Source organism: Electrona antarctica, assembly GCF_951216825.1.
Source record: "Electrona antarctica genome assembly, contig: scaffold_45, whole genome shotgun sequence".
NCBI classification, from domain to species: Eukaryota; Metazoa; Chordata; class Actinopteri; order Myctophiformes; family Myctophidae; genus Electrona; species Electrona antarctica.
This window is the reverse complement of record NW_027637215.1, coordinates 846,156-852,500: the sequence shown is the minus strand read 5'-3', so window position 1 is coordinate 852,500 and position 6,345 is coordinate 846,156. Positions and strand designations below refer to the sequence as shown.

Sequence of the window (6,345 nt, the reverse complement as noted above, 5' to 3'; positions counted from 1 at the left end):
CCTTTTATTTACAGTTTGAGCGGTGCAACTGTTCTCTACAGTTGCACCGCGCAACTATAAAGAACAGTTGCACCGCTCACTTCACAGGGGTGTGATTTTTATTATTACAGTAGAAGTTTACAGACCAAACTGTAAATAAAAGGTTTACATGACTTTCTGTCTCAGTCCGTATATAGCGAGCTGTAGTGAATAAGTACAGAACAGTTGCAACGCTCACTTCACAGGGGTGTGATTTTTATTATTACAGTAGAAGTTTACAGACCAAACTGTAAATAAAAGGTTTACATGACTTTCTGCCTCAGTCCGTATATAGCGAGCTGTAGTGAATAAGTAGAGAAGTAGAGTTGCACTGCTCACTTCACAGGGGTGTGATTTTTTTATTATTACAGTACAATTTTTTTCCTTATGAAAGCAGAGAGTCTTCTGTTTCATACGGTATATAGTATTTATATGTCGCTATAGGCCTTATTTTGTGAATATTGAGGAGTTCACGTCCATGTCTTCTCTGAAGTTATCTGGTGGGCACAAGCTGCATTCAATAACCAATTACTGTCTAACTGTAGATGGGATCAATGTTTACTGTTTTCCTCGTAAAAGTACACATTCAGGGCTTTCATTCGGTGTATAGGATGTATAGGATATTTATTGGGTTCAATTTTATATCTGCCTGTCAATGTCTCTGACTTTAAACCATCCATAACTCTGCTCGCTGTTCAAGATAACCACTTCCAGGCAAATGCAGGTGTTGCAAAAAGGTCAATATCTCCAGAATGGAACATGGTAAAATCAAAATGTATTTTTTTAATTGAAGTGGACAAGTTCAGCTTTCTTTTGATGTAGGCGTGTGATTCTCGCTATAAGAGAACATTTTACTGTGGGCCCCCGAACAAGGCCTTTGTGCAATGTTAAACGGCAGCAACATCCAAATAGGCCTGTTGAGATCTTGCAGCAATCAAAGTGTTAAGGTGTGGCGTTACAGTTTAGTTGCATATGAGCAAAATTTATTTAACGCCTTTGAGCTGAATTGGGGACTTCTTTACCTTTTGTAATTAAGGAACATTCTAATGCTTGTACTGTATTATGCTGGTAAATTCTGTGCTGGCAACCATGCCCATCAATGAGTCGTTATGTCCTTCATTCTGACTAATGCATTGCATCCTTATTCCATGTAGGTTCTGCTGCTTGATGGCAGGCGGGATCTACTTTGGTGTTTTGCTCCTGTGGCTAATGGACGGGTACTGCTGGGTATGTGAAAGGTTAATGTACCTGTCTAATGAACACCAACCATTGCTGTGGCCATGCCACTTCAGAGCTCCTATAGTGAAATCTTCTGGAGGACCAACTGTTGGGTTCTCAGATTGAATTAGGTGAATCTTTCCATCTAATTCAATCTGTAAAAAAGGAAAAATGGTCCGTTTCTGTCGACTGTCTTATGTGACTAACAACACCAACAATTTCCTATAAACTAATTTGCCTAGTATCTCTAGAATATCTTGTGCTATATTGTCTGTCTATGATTACACTACTCGCCTTGGTTGAGTTTAACGACCATGAAACAACTCATGCACTACCATCTGAGACTGACTGTTGCCAATAAGTGTCAATATGATGTCTATTGAGTTTTTAAGACTTGTTTTGTTTGTCTTTCCTCCCTATAGGCCACAAGGTGGTAGTGCTGAGATGAGGGGAAGAAAATCTCTGGAAACTTCTACTGCAATAAATGTTAGTAGCATTAATACTTTCAAAATACTGTAGGGTGCATCCTGTTTGACCTGCTTACTGACACATTTAATTAGCGTTATCTATGAGAATACCTAACATGCACTACCATCTGAGGCATAAGCGTTACCAATGTTCTTGTCTTGACCAATATGATTCATGTGCAAGGATATCAAATGGTGTTTGTCATGACATTTGCTTTTTGAACTGTGGTGCTCTTCGATATTTAACGACCTTAACGCACCCAAATGGGTATCATGATGATGGCTGTTTATTGCTTGACAAGTCTTTATCCCAAAACTGATCATCTATTGATGAGAACAACTTACGGATCTGACTACTGAGTTGAGTCATGGACAAATTTGATGTTTTAATATAATATATTTTGCAGCACTTGTCCTTTGAAGGTAATGACTGTTTCCTTTCTTCGCCTTCATTCCAGGTATGATGACAGGCTGCACTGGACAGACGGAAGGTGTTGATGCTGTCCCCCCTCCATACGACAAGGTGACTTTAATTTTCCAACCAGGGCGGACCAAAGGTCTTGTGTTTACTTTAAACCTGTGCAGTCTGTGATGTAACCTTTTTATCCTTACCATGCCTTGTTTGAGTCTTGACTCTGAAACGATACACTTGTCTGAGACATGCTATTTTCTCAAGAGTATGTGCTTTTGGCTACTGTATCTAATGGTGACCTTTTTCACAGAGGAAATGTACTGCATGGTTGTCCCAGCCGCCAATTGTGCACCTGAAGCCTCACTTGCAAGGTGAGCCTATTGGAAACTTTTTGATGCTTTGTCAGTACACTATTATGCTGGTAAACGCTGTGCTGGCAACCATGCCCATCAATGAGTGGTAATGTCTTTCATTCTGTGTAATGTGTCCTTAATTTAGGTTCTGCACCTTGATGGCAGACATCATCTACTTGGGCATCTTGCTCGTGTGGATAAACGGATACTGCTGTGTACGTGAAGAACCTGTCGCGGAATCCCTGCTGTGGACCATACCACTTCAGAGCTCCTATAATATCTGTCACAGGTGAGCTTGTAGATGACAATTTCCTATAAATACATTTGCCTATCTCGAGACTTGTCGTCTTTATTGTCTGTCAATGATTACACTATTCGCCTTGGTTGAGGTTAACGACCATGAAAAAACTCGCATGCACTACCATCTGAGACTGACTGACTGTCACCAATAAGTGTCAGTAGTTGTCTGTCGAAATATTAAGACAAGTGTAACCCAGCCAACATGGCAACCCGAAAATGGCAACCCATGTCAACTGTCAATCAAGACAGTATAAAGTTCCTCCACTCCCACATCATTCAAGATGGCTGAAATGTTTGGCATGGCAGCAGCAGGTTCCGCTTCACTACTGTGACAATCCTTGGTTACTCTTCGGTGAGTTATATAGGCTTGGTGTCATGTTAACTTGGATCAACTGGTTAACTGTTTGAGTTTATATTGAAAGTATTTGATTTATGATTTATGTTTGAACTTTTGGTTTAATAATTAATATTGATATTATAAAATACCTTGAATTTTATTTTCTAAAAGCATGCATGTAATGATATATAAACTGTTACTAGAAAAATGATTAAAGATTGATACTGATCACATCGAACTCTTTATTCATTAATAGTTTTTGATTTAAAGTTGTACAACGATGATTTTTGAACAATACTGATTTAGACACCTGGCCTTGCAGGTCAGGTTTTTGTGTCCTTAAAAGGAATCTCCTTTGGATGGTTCTGGTACCGGCTGGTACCTGGACCTGGCGAGCCGACCCGGATCTCGACGCCCCCCCCTTCCCTCCACAAATGTGGTAACCCTGTTCTCCACACTGGAGAGAGACTGAATTCCCCCCTAGAAACATAGGAACTCAACATGGACTCTCAAAGTCACCACCTTTAAAGGGCCCCCATTTTGTATTTTCTATAAATGTTCAAAGTTGTTAAGTTCTGTTTTTTGAGTCAATAATATTTCCGTTAACCTTTAACTCCAGTTTCTGCCTCCTTATTTCTCTGGTTTTCACTCACACATTGAGCTCCTTCCGAACCTGGTACTCTGGTTTATGTGCAGTCAATTCCTTTACCATATACCAACCTTTAATTAGTCATCCATTGTGCCACTTGCTACACATGTTTTTTTTTTTTTGTTCCCTCCCTATAGGCCACAAGGTGGTAGTGGGGAGATGTGAGGGAATCAACATCTCTGGAAACTTCTACCGTTTGTCCTGTTTACTGACGCATTTTAACCATGAGAATACTTGCATGCACTACCCATCTGAGCCATAAGTGTTTCCTTCTTAACAATGCCAAATTTCTAACCCTGACACACTATCGTTCATTTGTAAGGATATCAAGTGGTCTTGGCTATTTAACCTAAGGTGGTATGAGCCTTTATAACATTTATCTTAATGCACCCAAATGGGTATCATGATCAGGGCGATTGTCTCATGCTTGACAATGATGAGTCTTTATCCCGAAACTGATCATCCATTGATGAGACATTTATCGGATCTGACTACTGAGTTGAGTCATGGACACAATTTTGGCCATACATCTTCATAATCTTCACATTTATTCTTTTGGATCTGTGTTTAAGTTGGAATTTTAGTTTTGCTCTGTTAACTTTCTTGTATATTCTTTGCACCCCTTATACCATTGCGTCTGTGTTTTTTTTTTTAATGTTTCATTTATTTGCCTTCAATCCTGGCATGACAGGCTGCACTGGACAGACTGACTGTGTTGATGCTGTCCGTGGCCCTCCAAAAGACGAGGTGAGCAGACACTGATTAGCTTGTCCACAGTTTGGTTTCTGCAAAACGCCCACCCAGTGCTTGGGGCAAGACCAGTCTACAGTAGATGCATGAAATGTGAATTCATGTGTCTGTTACAGCCTCCAAACAATTCAATGGTCATGACTATTGTCCTTGCTTAACAGTGATGAGTCCTTTATCCCAAAACTGACTCTTGATGAGAAAAACTTACGGATCTGACTACTGAGTTGAGTCATGGACAAATGTGTTACTTTCCTATATTTTGCAGCACTTATCCTATTGCATTATGTGAAGTTCGAAGGCAGTATTTTTTTTGTTTTGTCACTAGAGTTTAACGTTTCCATTCTTTGCCTTCAATCCAGGTATGATGACAGGCTGCACTGGACAGATGTAAGGTGTTGATGCTGTCCATGGCCCTCCATAAGACAAGGTGACTTTAATTTTCCAACCAGGAAGGACCAAGGGTCTTCTATTTGAACCTGTGCAGTCTGTGATGTAACTTGTTTTATCCTTACCATGCCTTGTTTGAGTCTTGACTCTGAAATGATACACTTGTCTGAGACATGCCATTTGTGCTGAAGTTTATCTGCCGGTGGCTCCTGTATCTAATGTTGACCTCTTTCACAGGAAACGTACTGGTCATCCCACCGTTTGATTTCTGCAAAATGCCCCAAGTGCTTGCGGCAAGACCGGTCTGCAGTAGACTCATGAAATGTGAATTGTTGGCCCAGGATGGTTTACCAGACTAGGTACTAATGCCCACAAGTTACAAAATTAACTTCTACTTGTCTGTTACGGCCTCTAAACAATTCAATGGCCATGACTATTGTCCTTGCTTAACAGTGATGAGTCCTTTATCCCAAAACTGATAACTCTTTATGAGAAACTTCAGAGCTCCTATAGTGAAATCTTCTGGAGGACCAACTGTTGGGTTCTCAGATTGAATTAGGTGAATCTTTCCATCTAATTCAATCTGTAAAAAAGGAAAAATGGTCCGTTTCTGTCGACTGTCTAATGTGACTAACAACACCAACAATTTCCTATAAACTAATTTGCCTAGTATCTCTAGAATATCTTGTGCTATATTGTCTGTCTATGATTACACTACTCGCCTTGGTTGAGTTTAACGACCATGAAAAAACTCGCATGCACTACCATCTGAGACTGACTGTTGCCAATAAGTGTCAATATGATGTCTATTGAGTTTTTAAGACTTGTTTTGTTTGTCTTTCCTCCCTATAGGCCACAAGGTGGTAGTGCTGAGATGAGGGGAAGAAAATCTCTGGAAACTTCTACTGCAATAAATGTTAGTAGCATTAATACTTTCAAAATACTGTAGGGTGCATCCTGTTTGACCTGCATACTGACACATTTAATTAGCGTTATCTATGAGAATAGCTAACATGCACTACCATCTGAGGCATAAGTGTTACCAATGTTCTTGTCTTGACCAATATGATTCATGTGCAAGGATATCAAATGGTGTTTGTCATGACATTTGCTTTTTGAACTGTGGTGCTCTTCGATATTTAACAACCTTAACGCACCCAAATGGGTATCATGATGATGGCTGTTTATTGCTTGACAATGATGAGTCTTTATCCCAAAACTGATCATCTATTGATGAGAACAACTTACGGATCTGACTACTGAGTTGCGTCATGGACAAATTTGATACTTTATATACTTTGCAGCACTTGTGTGAAGTTGAAGGCAGTGTTTTTGTCACTGGAGTTTAAGGTTTCCTTTCTTTGCCTTCAATCCAGGTATGCGGACAGGCTGCACTGAACAGGAGGAGGGTGTTGAATTTGATGGTGTCCCCCTCATACAACAAGGTGACTTAA

The 6,345-nt window shown here is 40.0% G+C and overlaps 2 long non-coding RNA genes across 2 annotated transcripts; both read left to right on the top strand.

Moving 5' to 3' along the window:
* The first annotated feature begins 1,192 nt into the window (after window positions 1-1,192).
* LOC306919060 lies at window positions 1,193-2,714 on the top strand. Its single transcript, XR_013789461.1, has 5 exons — window positions 1,193-1,245; window positions 1,659-1,722; window positions 2,162-2,226; window positions 2,426-2,486; window positions 2,614-2,714. It is a non-coding gene; the product is annotated as an uncharacterized lncRNA (long non-coding RNA).
* A 1,713-nt stretch (window positions 2,715-4,427) lies between these two features.
* Window positions 4,428-5,816, top strand: LOC306919061. The gene is made up of 4 exons (XR_013789462.1): window positions 4,428-4,501; window positions 4,864-4,931; window positions 5,129-5,250; window positions 5,744-5,816. It is a non-coding gene; the product is annotated as an uncharacterized lncRNA (long non-coding RNA).
* The last annotated feature ends 529 nt before the right edge of the window (window positions 5,817-6,345 follow it).